This window comes from Panthera tigris, chromosome A1 (assembly GCF_018350195.1).
Source record: "Panthera tigris isolate Pti1 chromosome A1, P.tigris_Pti1_mat1.1, whole genome shotgun sequence".
In the NCBI taxonomy this organism is placed as follows: Eukaryota; Metazoa; Chordata; class Mammalia; order Carnivora; family Felidae; genus Panthera; species Panthera tigris.
In genome coordinates this window covers 9,454,820-9,475,988 of record NC_056660.1, presented here as the reverse complement: position 1 = coordinate 9,475,988, position 21,169 = coordinate 9,454,820, and the positions used below count along the sequence as shown (strand labels likewise).

The following is a 21,169-nucleotide window of genomic DNA, read 5'->3' as shown; positions in this document are numbered from 1 at the left end:
TGGGGAAAGGGAAGTCCTCTCCCCTTGGCTATGTAAGAGGACCCAAAACATCCTTAGGGCCAGGAGTCTCCTAGCCTGGGCCCTACACAGGGCCCAGGGGATCCCTCTCCCGCAGGGGCTGGAAACCAGGATGGCAGCTGCCAGAGGTGGGAAGGCAGAGGCAAAGGGGGCCTCGGGCAGCCAGGATGAAAGAACGTGGGTATTCAGAGGCCTCCAGCAAAGCAGCGCTGTGCACGTCACCCTGGCCCTGGCTGTTTCTCCCCGTCAGTACGTGGCCCTGACGCTGCCCTTCTGCCTATGGTAACTTTATTTTCCCCTTTTAGGCTGCTCTCCCCGACCATGTTAACCTAATTTCATCGGGGTAAACAAGTTAGGGAAGTAAAAGGAAGCGGCACATAGGAAAATTTCCTTGCAGTCCGGAGCATCAAGGTCCCCAGGGGAATGAGTTAAGGGGCTTCTCTGCTGGCACAGAGGAAAAGCCATTTTGCTGCAAAAGACACTCCCGGGTGTCCTAAGCTGGCAGATTCCGGGCTAGGGAGAAACGGAGGCAGGGAGAGGAAGGTGGAGGGCTCTCTGCAGGAAGCCGGCTTTCTGGCCTCTGGCTGGGCGATCTAGTGGCAGGGAGTGCTATTTAAAATATTTAACCGGCGGGCCTGACCAATCAGAGCCCGGCTTCCAGCGCCGGCTCCGGGAGGCCCTCTGCTGGTCCATACGTTCCAATTCGGCTGCAGCGGGGGTGGGGGCGGGGGTGGGGCAGCCAGGGGAGGGGCCGGGGCCGTGGCCGTGGCTGTTTACCACCCGGTGCGGAATCATTCCCACGTGAACACGTGGTGTGGCTGCCGCAGTTCACAGCGGCTGGACGCCGTCCCGGTGGGGGTGGGGTAAGAGCCGGTGGTCCCGGGCGCCTCCCCCGCCGCCTGGCGCTGCCCCGAAGTGCCAGTGCCGAATCGCGGCTGGCACCGGTGGCCTCTTCCAGCCTGGCAGAATCGCGCCCGTTCGTTCTCCCTCCTGCCGAGGCAGGCGGTGCCCGAGCGTCCCGCGGGCGCGGCCAGGCGCCCCTCTGCCCGAAGGAGCTCCCGTCTGACCTCGGAAGCGCAGGCACGTCTTGCTTCACCAGCAGGAACCCCTCTCCGGCCTTCTCCCCCTCGCCTTCCCGGGTGACGAGCAGCTGCAACGAGCCGGCGGACCGGATGCCTCAGCCCGGGAATCCGGGGCTCTTCCTGCGTAAAGAGGAGGGGCCTGGGCTTCCAGAACCACTGACAGATGTCTGTGGGAAAGGGCTTCCACACCTGCCAAACCGCCAGCTTCCTTTCTCATTCTCGAGGGCTCGAGGTAACACGAGCTTGTGAAAAATGTGTCGTGTGCGCCGCGGTTTCCACTTTCACCCAAGGCCAGCCAGCTCGTCTCCCGAGCGTGAAAAATCAGGTGGCTGAGTTTCCTAAGGCGGGAGGCGAGTGGTGGCCTGTGAAACCAGGTGCGCGTCCCCCTCCCCCCGCCATCCCCCCAGGCGCCTTGCAAACCAGACCAGCCTGGACCACGCACGAGAGGGGGGCCGGAGTAGACCCTTAGACCCTTGGTCCTGAGAGGGAGACCTTAAAGATCCCTTTTTGATTTTTCCCAGTCTGAAAACTTGTGCCCGGGGAAGGCTTGAAATGGAGAGCTTCATCTCATTCCTTTGATTTCTACACATAGTACTTTCACTTTCAGTCCATGTATAAAGAGTTTTAAAATTCGTATGTTTACGAGGCGCATGAAGAAATCACAACACAGTAGTCTCCCCCCCGCCTTACCCATTCTTCTCTCCATTTATTGATTCCCGGAGCCAACAGCTGTCTATGATTTTAGCTGTACCCCAGGTATGCGCAGCGATCATTGCCGGATAATATGCTTATAAAGCTGCATCTTTGTTAATTTTAGAAATCACCCGCCGACTGGGGCACCTGGGTGGCTCAGCCAGTTAAGCGTCAGACGTCGCTCAGGTCAGGATCTCACATTCGTGAGTTCAGGCCCTGCGTTAGGCTCGCTGCGGTCAGCACAGAGCCCGCTGCGGATCCTCTGCCCCTCTCTCTCTGTCCGCCTCTCTCTGTGCCCCCCCCCCTTGTGCATTTTTCTCGCTCTCAAAATGAACAGATTAACTAAAAACACAAAACAAAACACAAAACCAGAAAGAAATCATCCGCTGACTTATTTCTGTGCAAGATGAGGTTTTAGCCCTTTCGTCCTCCCCCCGGACGCAGGTACCCCAACTTCTCCGTCACTTCCCGACAGAGGTCCTGTATTTCTTCTCTTCCTAGATGCCATCCATTATACGATAGAGCATTATTTATGAGTCACTACAAAAGAACAAAAGTGCTTTCGATGACACTATGATCCAATACTTCAAAACCAAATTCATGTCTGTTTATTTATTTATTTTGAGAGAGAGAGAGTGCATGCCTGTGCATGGGGGAGGGGCAGAGAGAGAAGGGGGAGAGGGAATCCCAAGGGGGCTCCATGCTGTCATCATAGACCCCTACCTGGGGCTCCATCTCACAAACCATGAGATCGCGAGTGAGCCGAAACCGAGAGTCAGACGCTTCACCCACTGAACCACCCAGGAGCCCCTGATCCAATACTTTATCACGTTGGCTACAAGATGCAGTTTGCTTTTCAGGATGTTAGAATGTGAAAAATATGTGCATTGTAGAATCTCGTGAATTAGGGGACATCACAATGTCCGGCTAAATCACCGATCAGTATATACGTTATTTTAACTGTGTTAATATTGTTCACAGTGTACTATAATTACATTTCTACTCTTGTACGTCTTTTCCCCTTTGGAGCTAATAACTGCCTGCTCTATTTAACTGTGTAGTTTTGGGGGGGTATTTATGAGTAATTCATCCCCAGGCTCTCCCCAGTGTGGTGAACGCATTGGCAATCTCTCAGTTGCAATTCCTTCCCCGTGGGGACCCCCCCCCACCCCCCGAGCTGTCTTCCTGCTCCAAATTCAGCGCCGGGTTCTCCTGGGCCTACGGCACTTGGCATCTCAGAGTGTCCCTTCCACATCGTCCTGGGATTTCTCTTTTCTTCTTTTCTATGTTGGATCTCCTGTTCCCCGGAGCTCCTGTCTTCTTTCTTGGTCTGTTCTTTGTTTTGTTGGAGCACGTCTTCCTGAGAAAGGCCTGTGGCAGGTAAATGTTTGGAGACCTTGTAAATGTCTTTAGTCTACTGTGGCGCTCGATAGCTTGTCTGAATGTATTACTAGACCTTGGAAAGAATTTTTCTTCATGTGAGAGGCGTCCCTCCAATGTCTGGCGATATACTGCTGCCACTAAAGGGACGTGTGCGTGGGCGAAGCTTGTGGACCAGAGGGCTCCCCGTCCGTGACTCTGCAGTGATCTGGATGCTTCCCTGGGGGAATCCTGCTGGATTGGTCTCCGTAAGTCTTCTCCCTTGGACTGGTTGGCTTCCCCAGAACCGGATCATCTGTTCTTTTGCCTGTGGAGTATAAGCCTCATTGCCAGTGTCCTGGGAGCCAAGAGGGTGAAGGGGACTGTGGAATCTTACAATCTAAAATGCAGCCTGTCATTTAATCTCGTTTCGGTAGTGTGTCAGTCACATGCCAGCTCTCCGTTGTGCCCACGGTGCAGATGATCTCTGATTCAACCTTTTCTCCCAGGGCTGGGCAGGGGCAGTGGTCCGGCTGCACAGGTGCAGGAAAAACCGTGGGGAGTCTCAGTGCTCCTTCCACAAATTTCCGCCCACCTGCGCCCATGTTCGGCAACAGAGGGAACCAATTTCTGTTTCTTTCTGAGGTTCTGTGGTGTAGCTAGTTTGCTTCTTACAGGCTTCCTTTTCTGTGACCTTGGTTTTGGCTTTATCTTCTCTGCTAAATTAATTACCTCTTACTCGTCTGCTTTTTTAGTTTCCAAAAGATTGTTGCCATGTTTTGTTTGCTGTTGTTTTTGTGCCTGTCTTCTCCTTGTCCTTATGGGTCTAGACAGGGTGTGCTTCTAAATGTTTGGCAACTGGCTTTTGGGGGGAGGGGGAGCCCTGATTTGTAGCAGTCCAGTTTCTGTGGTATAAATACTCCTACTGTGGCTAATTTCAAGCTACCAAAAGGACATCGCTGAACATGCAGATGGGAAGAAATGCAAAGTTGCATATCATTATATAATACAGATCTGCCTTGACGTTACAGTGGGGTTACAGCCTGGTAAACTAAGTTGAAAATGCATTTAATACACCTCACCTACTGGTCCTCACAGCATAGCTTAGCCTGCCTTAAATGTGCTCAGAACTCTTACATTAGCCTACAGTGGGCAAAATCGTTGAACACAAAGCCTGTTTTATAATAAACATTGAATATATAATGGAACTTACTGAATACCGTACAGAAAGTGAAAATCAGAACGGTTGTCTGGGGACCGAATGGTTGCCAGCGTATGGGTTGTTGGCTCTCGTGATCGCGGGGTTGACTGGGAGCTTCTTCTGCCCAACATCAGAGAGAGGATTGTACTGCGTATCGCTAAGCCAGGAAAAGATCAAAATTCAAAATCTGAGGCCTGGCTTCTATCAAATGAGAATTGCGTTTACACCGTCATAGAATCAAGAAATCTTACACCGAAACGTTGTCAGTTGGGGACTATCTGTATTTCCGCCGTGTGGGCACAATAGCTGTGAACAGTAGACCTAAATGACCTCAACAGAGTAGATAATTATAAAATTACTATGAATAGTAAGTTCGGAGAGTTTGTTAGGTTTGTTTTTAATATAATTTAAAATATTTTAGGCATATGTAATTTAGTTTTTAAACTGGCTGTATTTCACAACCGGCTCAAAAAATTCCTACAAATTTCACAATCAGTTTTCACGAGCCACTAGCTGCTCTCCTGCACATAATTACCTTTCCTCATCTATTGGGGTTTTCCCCAAGTTTTATTGACATATGACTCGTATATTATTAACACAATGGTAATCCATGCAGGATTCACATGCAGAAGAAAGGATGACACTTCATTCGAAGGAAATGATGCTTGATTTGAGGGGCAAAAAGAAAAGTTAAGCTCAAATAAGGTGTGGGGAGGTCATCAGTCCCCACGGGTAGTACTCCGAGGGAAGCCATGTCAACACGATTAGGCATGAGGTCTTACTAGGACAAGGTAGTGAGTTGGCCAACCTTTCTGTTCTGATTTAGTTTCAGTTTTGAAGACCATTTAGTATATCTACATTTCTTTCTTCTTCTTTTTTAGTGTTTATTTATTTCAGAGAGAGAGAGAGAGAGAGAGAGAGAATGACTGGGAGAGAGGCAGAGAGAGAGGGAGACACAGAATGGGAAGCAGGCTCCAGGCTCTGAGCTGTCAGCACAGAGCCCGATGCGGGGCTCGAACCCGTGAACCGCAAGATCATGACCTGAGCCAAAGTCGGACGCTTAACCGACCGAGCCACCCAGCCGCCCCAGTATATCTACATTTCTTAGCAGTTCTCTGAAGTGGTGCAAACCAACTTCTTATTCCAAACACGCATGACCACCAAGGGTCCGTGTGATAATGTGAGTGCTTGCACAGCACTTTCTTTAGCCCAGCCCAAAGCATTTTACCAACAGTGCCTCATTAAGTCCCACCACACCCTAGTGTGGGAGTAGAAGGGGAATAACACTATCCCGATTTTACAGATGGAAGAAACAGGCCTTGAAGCAAATCCACAGCTGCCGAAACTAGCTTTCCAGCCTGCGGATTCCGTGGGCTAGCTCTCCATGACAGGATTTAGGCACTAATTTGCGTCTGCTGCCTGTACCTAGCCAGGTAAGGGTACGGCTTTATTATCTGCAATATCAAGGAGTTCCTTTAAGTCCTAAACTATGCGATTCTGGTTTTGGCCTTTGTTGACCCTCCCACACCTTCCAGAATGCAGGGTTTTGTGTATGTGATTCAACAGAATTCCAGTCTGGCTGTAGGAATGCGGGAGCGTCGGCAAGAATGGAAGACCAGATAATTGTGGTTTGGTCTCCATGCTGAGCAGATCACAGAGCATTAACGATTGCCGAAATAGGCAATGGACTTTGTGAACCGTCACCACGTGCCCGGTACGGGCTTCGGGACTTGATATACACTGTCTCATTTAGCTTATTTCAACCTTCACAGCAACACTTTGTGGCTGGTGTTGACATTTTCCCCGTCTTACAGATGAGGGAAGTGAGGCTTAGGGAGACTACGTAAACACGGCTGGCCTCTTGGTTATAATGACTGGTGTAGACATCGATGTCACCCAACAGAGTCCCAACGCTGGACGTTCCTCGCAGGGCCTAGCCGAAGAACCGTCTCTTCTCTGGTCGCGGAGTCGTTCGACTGCGAACCCAGTGAGGTGGACTCCCATGTTGTGTGAAGAAAAGCTCTCTGTAGGAGATGAGAAGGCAGTCCTCTCACAGAGAAAAGCAGAGACGAGGATGGGGAGAAAGAATTCGGAGGGCATTCAAATCCTTGCCTCCCAGTCCCCGCCTTCCTTATCTAAGCCAATTTGGTTGAGTTCAGCTTTTGTCACTGGACCAGTGGGTGAGTTCTGGACAACATAGTGCTTACACATCTTGCTATCCATTTTTAATTTTTTTTTTTAACGTTTATTTTTATTTTTGAGACAGAGAGAGACAGAGCATGAACGGGGGAGGGGCAGGGAGAGAGGGAGACACAGAATCAGAAGCAGGTTCCAGGCTCTGAGCCATCAGCCCGACGCAGGGCTCGAACTCACAGACCGCGAGATGGTGACCTGAGCTGAAGTCGGACGCTTAACCGACTGAGCTACCCAGGCGCCCCACCATTTTTAATTTTTAAAAACATTTAAATCCAGGTTCGTTATCATGTGGTAATAATGGTTTCAGGAATAGAATTTAGTGATTCGTCACCCCAGTGCTCATCCCGACGAGTGCCCTCCTTAATGCCCCTCACCCATTTAGCCCATGCCCCACCCACCTCCCCTCCAGCGACCCTCAGTTTGTTCTCTGTATTTAAGGGTCTCTTATGGCTTGCCTCCGCTCTCTTTTTTCCTTATTTTTCCTTCCCTTTCCCTATGTTCTTCTGTTTTGTTTTTTAAATTCCACGTGTGAGTGACATCATATGATATTTATCTTCCTCTGACTGGCTTATTTTGCTTAGCCTAATACATTCTTTTTTTCTTTTTTTTTAAATGTTTTTATTTATTTTTGAGACAGAGACAGAGCATGAGCGGGGGAGGGGCAGAGAGAGAGGGAGACACAGAATCCGAAGCAGTTTCCAGGCTCTGAGCTGTCAGCACAGAGCCTGACGTGGGGCTTGAACTCACGGAGTGTGAGATCATGACCTGAGCTGAAGTCGGACGCTTAACTGACTGAGCCACCCAGGTGCCCCTAGCCTAATACATTCTAGTTCCATCCACGTTGTTGCAAATGGCAAGATTTCGTTCTTTTTGATTGCCGAGTAATATTCCACATACATCTTGCTATCCTGATGCTAGACATTACCATATTTACCAGCATAGGAGAGCCCACCACCGGGTCCCTTGGACTTACCCAGGTCTGTAAGCAGGTACATTCTCCCCATGATACAACTTTTCTTCCACTTCTTCTTTTTTTCCTTTTCTGTACTTATTTATTTTTAAACTTGCATCCAAGTTAGTTAGCATGTAGTGCTATAATTATTGCAGGAGTAGATTCTAGTGATTCATCCCCTATAACACCCAGTGCTCACCCCAACAAGTGTCCCCCCTAATGCCCTTTACCCCTTTAGCCCATCTCCCCACCCACAACCCCTCCAGCAACCCTCAGTTTGTTCTCTGTATTTAAGAGTCTCTTCTGTTTTGTCCCCTGCCTTGTTTTAATATGATTTTTGCTTCCCTTCCCTTATGTTCATCTGTTTCGTATCTTAAATTCCTCATAGGAGTGAAGTCATGATATTTGTCTTTCTCTGGCTAATTTCACTTAGCATGATACCCTCTAGTTCCATCCATTACTTGCAAATGGCAAGATTTCATTCTTTCTGATTGCCGAGTAATATTCCATTGTATATATATACCACATCTTCTTTATCCATTCATCAGTTGATGGACGTTTGGGCTCTTTCCATACTTTGGCTATTGTTGATAGTGCTGCTCTAAACATGGGGGTGCATGTGCCCCTTTGAAACAGCACACCTGTATCTCTTGGATAAATACCTAGTAGTGCAGTTGCTGGGTCGTAGGGTAGTTCTACGCCATACTGTTTTTTGTTTTTTTTTTTTTAATGCTTATTTATTTTTGAGAGAGACAGAATGCAAGTGGGTTAGAGGCAGAGAGAGGGGGAGACACAGAATCCGAAGCAGGCTCCAGGCTCCAAGCCATCAGCACAGAGCCCGATGTGGGGCTCGAACTCACAGAGCTGTGAGATCATGACCTGAGCCAAAGTCAGACGCTCAACCGACTGAGCCACCCAGGCGCCCCAACGCCATACTGGTTTTTTTTGGAGGAACCGCCATACTGTTTTCCAGAGTGGCTGCACCAGCTTGCATTCCCATCTACTTCCCCTTCTAAGCACGTTCTGTATCTCATCCATAAGATTCTTCTCTGTTTCTTCTTACTTGGCTCAAGCCTCCTAATGTGGACCTCTTAGAGTTGATATGCATTACTTAGTCTTCTGACCTCAAGAGGCAGAACAGCCCTGGTATTAACAGTACAAATGACATGATGGCAGTACCGGGCCCAGTAAGGGTCCCCAGACTGCACAATTTCACGGGTAGAATTCCTTTTTTTATTATGGGGTAGGGGTAGGGGAAAACAGAGTTGCTGACTTTTATTTTCGCCAAACTGGGGCCAGTAAGCTTACATGAATCCTCCCATTGTTAATTCATTTATTTGTTAACAAGGCTAGTAAAGACTCTGCTGTAAGCCCTGAGGGTATACAACAAGCTTACATTCAAGTCACTGGAAGACTTTAAAGGGCCACACTAATTCTACTCTTCACTTTCCTTGATACCTTTGATTAGGGTCTAGAATTTAGGGGATGGTATAGGGAGATTGTCGGTCTTGTTGGCAACAATCTAAACGATGACGGAAGCAAGAAATGGAAAAGGAGGTGAAGAGGAAGCCAAGGCGGTAGTGGAAGGTGATGTAGGGCATTGATCAGAGCAAGGCTCAGAGGAAATCAGCGGGAGTGGCACTCATACATGGGACCAGACGCAGAGGAAAAAAGCTTCTTGATGTGTATCGTGTTTGCATCTGAGCAAAATAGATTTATGAAAATCTCCTTGAAACTCCTGGCAAGGAAACCTGAAAAAGGTTCTGGTAAAGCAAAGCGTTAACAAAATGGAAATTAATTGTATGGTACCTGGTACCTCTAATCTAATGGCATTGGTAAGCTCTTTATTTACCGTATTGTCTGTTATTTTGTGTTAATAAAATTAAAAGTTTACCTATTAGAAATGTTGCAGATACATTTGCAAGCCTGGTCCTCCAACCTCATTTCGTTTTGGAGGTTTTAGGTTCCGGGGCCCCCACTTCTCTTGCTGGGGGTTTCAGCATTGCGGCATCTTGACTGGGGGATGCGGTAGGCCGCCTCCAAGATGGCGCCTCATGGTGCCTGCCTCCTGCTGATCTCAGCTGTCTATAGGTCTCTGGTAGAGGAGTTGAGTCACCTTCGCTTCCTTTGCTGAACTGGGGGTACTGGTGTTTTGAATGAGATCTAGAATGATATTTCCCTTACATTCATCATCATACACTTCTTTTTTTAAAGTTTATTTACTTGATTTGGCAGGGGGAGGGGCAGAGAGAGAGAATCCCCAGCAAACTCCACACTGTCAGTGCGGAGCCTGACAAGGGGCTCGAGCCCACGAACTGTGAGATCATGACCTGAGCTGAAAGCAAGAGCTGGACACTCAACTGACTGAGCCATCCAGGCACCCCAATCGTCGTACACTTCTAATCCCTTGTCTGTTCCTTTGATATTTGCATGGATGGATGATAAAGCACACATAGAATCTAGAGGATGACGCAGACAGTTCTTTCTGTCCCTGTTCCAGCTGGGTGGAGTATGGAAAACATTTTTTGTGCACATGCAGGCTTTAGAAACTGGTCTAAATAAGAACCTCTCTCTCTCTCTCTCTCTCTCTCTCTCTCTCTTTTAATTACAAAAGCAGTAATATCTGTGGTGTAAAAAATAAAAAGGCAAAACCATTAGACACCCGTAATTTCACTATCTGGATATAAACACTATTAGCAACTGGAGCATTTCTACAACTATTTCTATCTGTGTTACACAAACAGGTAATATAATGAGTGCCGTTTTGCAAATTGTTTCTTAATTAAGTATAGTATGAGCCTGTGTTTATGCCGTTAGTGTATTATATCATCTACAATTATAATTTTATTTATTTATTAAATATATTTTTTTAAGATTTTATTTTTAAGTGATCCCTACACCCAATGTGGGGCTCGAACTTACAACCCCGAGATCAAGAGTTGCAGGCTCCACCGACTGAGCTGGCCAGGCACCTCTCACCTACAATTATAGTTTTAAATGGTTGCACAGTACCCCATTATGTGTCGTGCATTTTTAAGCCATTTCCTCGTTCTTGGATACACGTTTATTTCCATTTTTGCTAATGAAAGAGATGCTATAAAGAAATGCTATAGATTCAGCGTGTAGCTAAATATTTGTACCTATCGTTGACTTTTCCCCTTTAAGATAAATTATTAAGGTGGAACGGTTAGATTAAGGCATCTGTACATTTTTAGAGCTTTTTCGACATATTGCCAAACTGCCTTCCAGAGAGGCTATACCGGTTGATACTCAGTGAAATTTATTAGTGTGTCTATTTCCTTCTGCCCTTGCCGGCACGAGAATTTTTTTTTTTTTTTTTTAATCTTTCTGGCCTGTATTTGAACGGGAAACATAAGAATTCTTGAAGTGCAGCTTATAGTCACCAACTGGCCACAGCTGTGAGCGTCAGCAGCCTCCACTTTAACCCAGCGCCCACCAGGCGTGAGGGAAACGAAACGCTGAATCGAATCTGGCTCTGGCAGGTTGTGTTCCTAAGACGAGACGAAGGTCGAAGCTCACGTGTTCAAGATGGAGGAACAAGGGTCAAACGTACAACAGGCAACCCCTGTGGTTTTGTAGTTATAGTTTTGGGAATTTAGCCTAAAGAAAATTCCCAGGAAGAGGAAAAAAGCACATGTATGTGGAAAAAGTGTATTGTAGGGGCGCCTGGCTGGCTCCGTTGGTGGAGCGTGCGAGTCTTGATCTTGGGGTTGTGGGTCCGAGCCCCACACTGGGTGTGAATATTACTTAAAAAATAAAATTTAGGGGCGCCTGGGTGGCTCAGTCGGTTAAGCGTCCGACTTCAGCTCAGGTCATGATCTCGCGGTTTGTGAGTTCGAGCCCCGCGTGGGGCTCTGGGCTGATGGCTCGGAGCCTGGAGCCTGCTTCCGATTCTGTGTCTCCCTCTCTCTCTGCCCCTCCCCCAATCATGCTCTGTCTCTCTCTCTCTCAAAAATAAATAAAAATTAAAAAAAATTATCGTAACATTACTTATATTAGGGAAACAAACAACTTGACATAGGAGAAATGGTTTAAGAAATTGAGGTGTATCAACCTAATGGAATTGTCTGCAGTTGTTAAATTAGTAACTATAATGGTGACGTCCAAACATAGGAATATGTTCATGTGTAATGTTAAGTGCAAAAAGGGGATAGAATTGTTCGCATTTGAGAACGATGTACCAGTTAAATCTGCGTGGACGAAGACTGGAAGAAAATACAAAAACCAAAGCCAGTGGTGGAAGAGAGGGACACCCCCAACTTGACATTTTTCTTTCAAGTCTTCCTTGTGCGATTACAGTGAAAAGCAACAGTTTTGAAAGAGGTGGGAAAGGGGTCATATAAAGAGGCAAATAAATGTGCTTGAGGGACAGCCGCGGAAAATGCTCGGTCAGCCCCGGCTAGTTACGGAGGGAGGCGTTGTGGAAGGTTGGGAAGAACGAGGCACTGGAGGCAAATAGAGCTGGGCTTGAAGCCAGCCTCCACTTCATACCAGAAGTATGAGCCGAGGCAAGTTATTTGACTTCCTGCAGTTTAGTTTACATAGCTGTAAAAATGGATGAAAAATGTGTGTCTGTGCAGTTGTTGGGGGAGGGGAGCACGCATGCTCCGCGGCAGGTACACGGTCGGTGCCCAACCGGTGGGGGGTGGGGGATCGTAGAAGCGATGCTGCTCTTTTTCTGTATTTATCCTTTCATCATTATTGATCCTGCAATAGCGAGAAGCACATTCAGCCAAGAGAAGCGATTTGCAAGTGTGCTGCTTGCGAACGTAAGCCACCTAGTTCTGTCCGGGACAGAAGCGGGGTGAGTGAACGGAGATTCTTTTCTCGGCTGGATCGTTATTGAACGGGCTTAGCGGGGTCTCTGCCGCTTCTCTGTTAAGCAACTTATCTGGACGCCTGGATTGATAATGACACGGCATAAATGGTATCACAGCGGCAAAGCTTGCGCTGTGCATATGGCAGAGAGAAGATTGGACGGCAAAAGGTGACAGCCAGAAAACATTTTTGGGGAACAGAAGATCTTACATAATTATCTATCTCCATGTTATTTTTAAAACACCAGTTAAATACAGTGTAATTGGGGGCGAAAAGTCAGTGTTGGCTCTTGGTAATCCAGTGATTTGAAATCAGCCCAGGAAGAGCAAACCGCACTGAATTTTGCCCTCTGTGACCTCTACACAACTTGCCAATTGCCTATGGATTTCCAGATTCTCTAGCACTAGGGAAAACTCAGAAGGTGGAGAGAAAATGCCCTGACTTACAGATCCTGAGAGACTCAGTGGCCACTCGGCACAGAGAAACTTTCGACCTAAAAAGGCTGTCTGTGTCTTCTCAGGGACTTGAGGCAATTTCTCAAGGGCACCCATCCCTTTTATAGGGAAAAGTACATCAGCACCTTGTTTGTACCTGGTCCTTTCTGACAAATTCTTTGTCCTATGGAGAAGCTTTTTGCTTTGTCCTCTTCAAAAATCTTTTAGCATCAGAGCAGCTCTAATAGCTGGACTTATTTCAGCATTAAAATGCAGGCTCGGTGACCCTCTTCTGCAGGCAGATGTAATTTCAAAGGAAACCCCCTTTGCTGGGTATTCGGTGTTACCCGGGATTTGGGGAGTTAATCTCCCCTGTCTCTGTTGTCAGAGAAAAGGAAAGAAGGGTAGCTCTTTCTAAACGCTGATCCCCGTGGGCATCTGTCTCCTTTTGTACCCCGGAATTGTGGGAGACGGAGGAAACTCCCAAGTGGCTATCCCACCTAGCTTCTTGAGGCAGGCTGGACTCTCCTTAAAACCTCCAAAACAGAGGCTTGTGGGTCATAGTTTTAAAGCTCTCAGGTATAGGCATCCTGCAGCCTCTCTTGTTAACTGGTATCAGTGCTTAGCCTTCTTTCATTTGAATAATTAAAAAATTTTTTTAATGTCTATTCATTTTTGAGAGACAGAAAGAGACAGAGTGTGAGCAAGGGAGGGGCAGAGAGAGAGGGAGACACAGAATCCAAAGCAGGCTCTGGGCTCTGAGCTGTTCAGCACAGAGCCCGACGCGGGGCTCGAACCCACGGACCGTGAGATCATGACCTGAGCTGAGGTCAGACACTTAACCGACTGAGCCACCCAGGCGCCCCTGAATACACACACACACACACACACACACACACACACACACACACACACATATGTGTGTTATATACACACACACACATATATATATATATATATATATATATATTTTTTTTTTTTTTAGAGAGAGAGAGAGCATGAGCGGACGGGGGTAGAGAGAGAGGGAGACACAGAATCCGAAGCAGGCTCCAGGCTCTGAGCCGTCAGCACAGAGCCCGACGTGGAGCTCGAACCCATGGACCGTGGGATCATGACCTGAGCTGAAGCCGGACGCTTAACTGACTGAACCACCCAGGAGCCCCCCTGAATATATTTTTTAAATGACACCAACAATAGTAGAAATTTAGAAACAAATACTCCAAAAACCCATACAAGAAGCTCCCCGTGCCGATAAGTCACTTGTAACCATGTTGGTACATTTTCGGTTTATTTCAGAGAGAACTGGAGTTAGGGAGACACCATTTTATAAAAATACAGTAGTTTTGAGATCGACTCCTCTCGGGGCAGGGGCTGCATCACAGAGGGTCCTGCCTTCAGAAACCCCAGCTAGGAAGCAGGCCCAGGCTTATGTTCCTGTGTGTTTCCAGCTTCCAGAAGAAAACACCGCACAGCCCTCTCACCACACTTCGCTCCACCCAGGATGGGCTTGAAGGCCACAGTTCATCAGCTGTGTCCACTGGGGAGTCCCATGTCACTGTCCCCCCTTCTGGCAGGTCCCCACCGTGTCTGCGCGTGCTTCCCCTGGATTCAGGGTTGGCAAACTACGGACAAGAGGCCAAACTTGGCCCGCTCCGTTTTTGTATAGCTTGTGAGCTACAAATTTTTGGTTGTTTTTTTTTTTTTTTAAACTTTTTAAGTGGTTTAAAAAAATGAGAAGCTGTGAAAATCAGATGAGTTTCAAATTCAAGTGCCCATAAATAGCTTTATCGGAACACAGCCTCGCTCATTGATGTATGTCTCATTCGTTACCGTCTATGGCCGTTTTCATGCTACGGCGGTCGCGTGGAGTGTTTGTGACAGACACTGTAAGGCCAGCAAGTCCTACAATGTTTACCATCTGGCCCTTCACAGAGAAAGTCTCCCGACCTCTGTCCTAGAGCCTCCCAGCATCTCCTTTCCCCACAGGGAGGGCGCAGTGATCTTTAGGAGGTGAAATAATTAGGTCTTGTTGTTTTTCAGCCGTGAGATCTAATTCTGATTCTGGAGAATTAGAAGCAACAGGACACGGGACACAGGCATCCAGGACAAGTCCTGTATTTGGGCCGCGTTTGGTGCTACGTATGCAGATGGGAAAGACCGGAGAAGGGACAGATTCGGGCGGGAGAGAGAAGACTCCAGAGTCCACTTCACATGAACCAAGTTTGTGATTTAAAAAACATTTTCTTTCCAGTTTACTTATTTATTTTGAGTGGAGGGAGGGGCAGAGAGAGAGGGAGAGAGAATCCCACGCAGGCTCCGCACTGCCTGCGCGGAGCCCGACGCGGGGCTCGGACTCACGAACCGTGAGATCGTGCCCTGAGCCGAAATCGAGAGTTGGATGCTCAGCTGACTGAGCCACCCAGGTGCCCCGGGTCTGTGATTTTTTGAAGGGACAAGTAGACGGCTGGTCACCCGGGTCTGGGATGGAAGGACTGAGTTGTGAGTCATCGGCAGATGGGTGGTATGGAAAGCCTTGGTAGTGGGTGACGTCACCCAAGGAGGGAGTATAGACGGAAAGAGAAGACGTCTAAGGGCTTGTAAAGGCTCTTCAACATGTAGAAGCCAGGTAGAAGAAGAAGACCCCACGAGGGCAAGATTCTGGATACAGTGCCCGGCACACACTATGTGCTCAGTAAATTTTTTATTGACTGTATAAGTGAACTCAGATTCCAATTAACTAGAACCTTCCACTTTTAACATACATCACGGCACTGTAACATCCCACCTGTCAATCATTTCTCCCTGTCTCTCTTTCTCATCCTGCCTCTCCTCTTTTCTTCTGCCTTCTTGCCCTCTTCTCTCACCATCAGGGGCACCCAGGCACCCCTACCATACTTGAACAGTGCTTATCTGCTTACAGCTCTGGGTGAAACTGGTTGATGATCCTGCGAACTAGTCAATACATATCCTTCTTTTTTGTCTCTTCAGTTTGTTTCAAAATGTGCTAGTGACACTTGTTCCTATGGAACCTCGCCCGCATCATGAACTATTTCTTAAGTCAGTTAATGCTATTTTGACTTCTATTCCTACCCTCTTACAACCTGGTGTCATCTGTGATTTAATTAGGAAGTTCTCAGTTACATCACTGGGGTAAAGATAGAGATGTTCAGCACCGGCTCCAGCTCTGACAAGAGTGAGATCATGCGGGATACTTCCGGGTTGAGGCTGAGTCATCGATAAGCCACACTTTGAGTGATATTATTCAGCTCTCGGTACCTGCCCCTTAGAAATAAGTCTTTCTTTTCTTTCTTTCTTTCTTTCTTTCTTTCTTTCTTTCTTTCTTTCTTTCTTTCCTTCTTTCTTTTTCTTTCTTTCTTTCTTTCTTTCTTTCTTTCTTTCTTTCTTTCTTTCTTAATAGTTATTTATTTTTCAGAGAGAGAGAGGGAGAGAGAGCGAGGAGGGGAGGGGCAGAGAGAGGGGGACAGAGGATCCGAAGTGGGCTCTGTGCTGACAGTAGAGAGCCCGATGCGGGGTTGGAACTCACGAACTATGAGATCATGGCCTGAGCTGGCGTTGCACGCTTAACTGACTGAGCCACCTAGGCACCCGTCTCTTCTTTCTTTCTATCTCGCCGATGAAAAGTCACTGGCAGTGGAATCTGAGGTCATACTCCACCACGGAGAGATTGTATCTCTCGCTCATTCCTTATCTGCATGGCCTATCTATTTATCAAAGAAAATTAAATCGGTCTGCCGAGATTCGATCTTCAAATACCATTGAGGTGAGTGCAAATTGATTGTGTGCTGTTGCGGGACTCATTTTCTACTTGTGGGAAGGACTTGTGCCATGGCTTGCTAGGGAGCTGTGTAGGACAGGGCAAGCAAAATCAGAGAGATCTAACAAGACTTGAGGCCATGCTTTGCACCAGGTAGAATGCCAGGTGCTTTGCGAGGATTTGCTTGCTTATTATTCACAACAGCTCAGAGAGGTTGGTATGATAATTCTTGTTTTCCACATAAGGAAACTGAGGCCCAGGAGGCAGAGTATCTCGTACAAAGCCATACAGCTGGTTGGTGGCAGAGGTGGCACGTGAACTCCAGTCATTCCTGTGGACCCCCAGCAGTTATAAATGGGTGATACCTTGGACAATAGTGCATTCTGGGAAAGACTTTTAAACTCCTCAGGCTTCAGATGTTACCTGGGTACAAATGACTGCAAAATTTGTAACTCTGCCTTCTGAGATCCAGTTCCCATCTCCACCTGCCTCCTGGACGCTTCCACCTGGACCTGATGCCAAGAACTATGGCTCAGCACGGAAACTCGAACAATCACCATCCCTTGGGGACCCAGGGCCCCTCCCCCTCTCATCGCTGTCCTGTGTTTCTCAGGTAGCACCACATTTTTTCAGCCTTCTCAAGATCTGAGTTATGTTAAGCCCCTCCCTGGAGATTCTTGCTCTAAAATAGTTTTTGCCTCATTTCTCATTTTCCGTCTCCACCACCCTTTTAGCCTTTGTTGCCTCGGGCTTAGATTATTGCAACAGCGAAATACCTCTTTTATTAGCTGTCACGGCTTAGACACTACCTACTCAAGGCAGTTCCTTAAAAGTCAATTTTGGGGGCGCCTGGGTGGCCCTGTCGGTTGAGCGTCCGACTTCAGCTCAGGTCATGATCTCACAGTCCGTGAGTTCGAGCCCTGCGTCAGGCTCTGTGCTGACAGCTCGGAGCCTGGAGCCTGCTTCACATTCTGTGTCTCCCTCTCTCTCTGTCCCTCCCCCATTCATGCTCTGTCTCTCTCTGGATCAAAAACAAATAAACATTTTTAAAAAAATTTAAGAAAAAAAGTCAATTTTGTCCACATATTGAAATTACCTGGGAATGTAAAAAGTACTAAGAACTATCTAGAGGTTGGGGTCTCACCTTTCCAGCATTACAGCGGCCTCATCAGGATTATTTGTATCTCTGAGACCAGCGATGTTGTCCTAAGGCTCTGAGGATCGAATGTAGTCTCCAGGAAGGGTAACTCTAGCCCTACTCCTGTCTAAACTTTGGCCCGACACACACAGCAGAGAAGAAGGCACAGGACAGTTTGTGACAAGAAGCCCAGGTGGGCTGGTGGACGCCAACTTGTAACCAGGACTATGGAGCAGTTGTCGTCCCACAATATTCCACATCAGCCGGAGAAAATCTGTGTTTGGGTTAAAGTTCTTCCCTGACCGTCCCCACTGATGGCTGTCTTCCCCTCGGTACTCCCGGGGGACCTCTAGACAAGTCATTTGTACCACCTTGTGACACCTCTTTTGTTGTTATTTTCATGCATTTACAACACCCACGCTATGAACTCCTTTAGGACGAGGCTTACACTTTGTCTTTTGTCTGGGGTGTTTCCAGGCCTAATAATTCTAATGGTTCAGCACCTTTGGGAGCCTGCCGGGGAAACTGTGGAGTGGGCCTGGGGTAAAGATAAGGCAGCATCTCGCAACTTGTACACAACACCTGCATATAGCCACAGCCTTCTGACACAAGTATACTCCTAGGAAGAATTATTGTCCACAAAGCAAAACCTGACTCTGTTCAAGCTTCTGGCTCTAACTACCAGTTTACGGGAAGGAAGGAGATAGGGGAACATGCTAAATGATACCACAGGAATGCAACTCGCAAGATCCAGACTGCGGGAAACCCTGTGGGACACAACGACCCAGTTTCTTCAACAAATCAATTGCAAGGAAAAGCAACAATGTGGAGGGCAACCCTACATATTAAAAGAGACTTAAACACTATACTCACCCATTGAAATATATGTTTCATTTGCTTCCTTATTCAAACAAACTATAAAAAAATATTTCAGACAATTAGAGAAATTTGACTTGGTTAGGGAATCATCGTTCCAGGTATGCTAATGATGTGGTTCTGTTTTTTGAAAGGGTCTTTATTTTTATGAGGAGGCTGGATGGCTCAGTTAGTTAAGTGTCCAACTTTGGCTCAGGTCATGATCTCATGGCTCGTGAGTTTGAGCCCTGCATTAGACTCTGTGCTGACAGCCCTGAGCCTTCTTTGGATTCTCTGTCTCCCTCTGTCTCTGCCCCTCTCCTATGTGCTCTCTCACTCTCAAAACGAAAGAAAGAAAGAAAGAAAGAAAGAAAGAAAGAAAGAAAGAAAGATAATAAAATAAATAAATAAACTTTTTTTTTTAAAGAAAGGGTCTTTATCTTTTAGAGATGCATACTGAAATATTTTAGAGAAAAATGATACTAGATGTTTGCTTTGGGATAACAGTATGTGTGGAGGGGAGTGGACAGAGTAGAGGCTAAGACTCACCAAGGACTGTCAGCCATGGAAGCTGGATAGGTGCAGAGAAGGTCCTTGTCTAATCTCTTTTTTGCTTATGTTTAAAATGTTCATAATAAAAAGGTGGGGGGGGGGGACTAGAAGAAGGGAAAATCACTGGCCAGCCAAACGTAACCCATGACAGACAGAGAAGGGTTTAACCATGGATCCGCTGAAGTTCAACATCAGGACCTCTCACTACATAGGCCTCTTCCAAGAGAATGTCGTATTCATGATTTTTCTTACAAAGTGCTCCCCAAATCGTAAAAGTTTCAGGCATCGCAAAAGTTAGACCTACCCCTAATGGCAGGCAGCCGGCTGACTCTCATTTTAGGCATTTCGTAAGTGCTCACCAATATGCTTTTTAAAAACACTTAATGAAGATTTTCAAACGTACACAAAGTAGGCACAACATATAATGAAGCTCATGTTCCCTCCCCCAGTTCAAGTTATGAATGTTGTACTATATTTGCTTCATATTTTCCTATCTCTCTCCTCCTCCTCCTCCTTTTTTACCCTTGAATAGTTCTGCATGTTTCTTCATTTTCTTTCATAACCACAATATCATTATCACATCCAGCAAAATTAACGATACTTCTTCCACATTATCTAAGACACAACCAATTTCCCCAGTTGTCTCAGAATGACTGGATCTTCAGCAAAGATCTCTAATCAATGTCAGAGAGAGGACATCAGAGCCATTCATGAACTGTGTGCCTTTTTGTGTTGAATGTTAAAGTCACATTTTCCCCACCATCGCAGGTGGCATGGTATGGAAATATTGACCGAGCCTGCCCTTTTTTGTAAAATCTGGTTGTGCTTGTACAGTCAAAATCATTGTATTTAACGATGGCCACTGAGGGTGAGTGGACAAGATATCAGCATGTTAGCTAGAAGAGCTTATTTAAAATATGAATAAAACAACCTCTGTATTTGCAATGTGCTCCTTGTTTCTACAGATAATAGCCAGCATTCTGCCTTTAGCCGTGACCTTTATTTTTCCCCTTGCCGCTCTGTAATTGTTTCGTGTGTGCTTTGCATCCTATTGCTATGGACCAAACTGTGTCTCGCCAAATTCGTACTTTGAAGTCCTGAACCCAAACACGACTCGAGGGGGAGATGGGGCCTTGGAGGTAATTAAGGACATAGGGATGGAGACCTAATTTGATAGGACAAGTGTCCTTATAAAAAGCAGAAGAAATATTAGCAATCCTCACTCCTTCCCCCTTCCCCTGCACAGGGGAAAGGCCATGGGAGAACACAGGGGGAAGGCAGCCAGCTACAAGCCAACAAGTGAGCTCTCACCGGACCCCAACCCTTCCGGCACTTGATCTTGGACTTCTCGGCCTCCAGAACTGTGAGAAAATAAATGTCTATTGTGTAAGACTCCCAGTCTATGGTTTGTTTGTTTTTTTTTTAATTTTTTTTTTTAACGTTTACTTATTTTTGAGACAGAGAGAGACAGAGCGTGAACGGGGGAGGGTCAGAGAGAGGGAGACACAGAATCCGAAACAGGCTCCAGGCTCTGAGCCATCAGCACAGAGCCTGACGCGGGGCTCGAACTCACGGACCGCGAGATCGTGACCTGAGCCGAAGTCGGCCGCTTAACCGACTGAGCCACCCAGGAGCCCCCACTCTATGGTTTTTTGGATACGGTAGCCTGATAAGACCAATGTACTATGTAGACTATACTATGTAGAATAGAATGCACGACATACAGTGTGCAAAGCATACTTCATTTTAATAGTTTACCAGGCATAACAAGGTTAAGGACCAATACATTGCAGGCGGGTGCATGAGTGCACACACCCCCCCCCCCCCACGTCCTCAGATAAAGGGCAATGAGGAAGAGGGAGGGGAAATACTCATCAGATTTGAAATGAGTGGGTCTTTAGGGACCTTATTAAGAACACGGCTTCTGTGGCACACACAGATAAAATACACCCTGGGAATTAGCTAGAAGTGAATTGACTTGTACTTGGACACTTTAGGAGGTCGTATTAGAAGGGGAGGAACATGTAGGGTCAATGTCAATTCTGGGCGGTATGTGCCTGTTTTAAGGGGAGTGA

The 21,169-nt window shown here is 46.9% G+C and overlaps 1 long non-coding RNA gene across 3 annotated transcripts; it reads left to right on the top strand.

Annotated features, from left to right (window-relative positions):
• Positions 1 to 844: 844 nt before the first annotated feature.
• LOC122240434 lies at positions 845 to 20,450 on the top strand. Of its 3 annotated transcripts, none has more exons than XR_006220193.1 (3): positions 845 to 1,332; positions 14,815 to 14,994; positions 20,341 to 20,450. It is a non-coding gene; the product is annotated as an uncharacterized LOC122240434 (long non-coding RNA). The 3 variants fall into 3 exon arrangements; XR_006220177.1 differs by lacking the exon at positions 20,341 to 20,450 and adding an exon at positions 16,417 to 17,445; XR_006220183.1 differs by lacking the exons at positions 845 to 1,332; positions 20,341 to 20,450 and adding exons at positions 12,173 to 12,326; positions 16,417 to 17,445.
• The last annotated feature ends 719 nt before the right edge of the window (positions 20,451 to 21,169 follow it).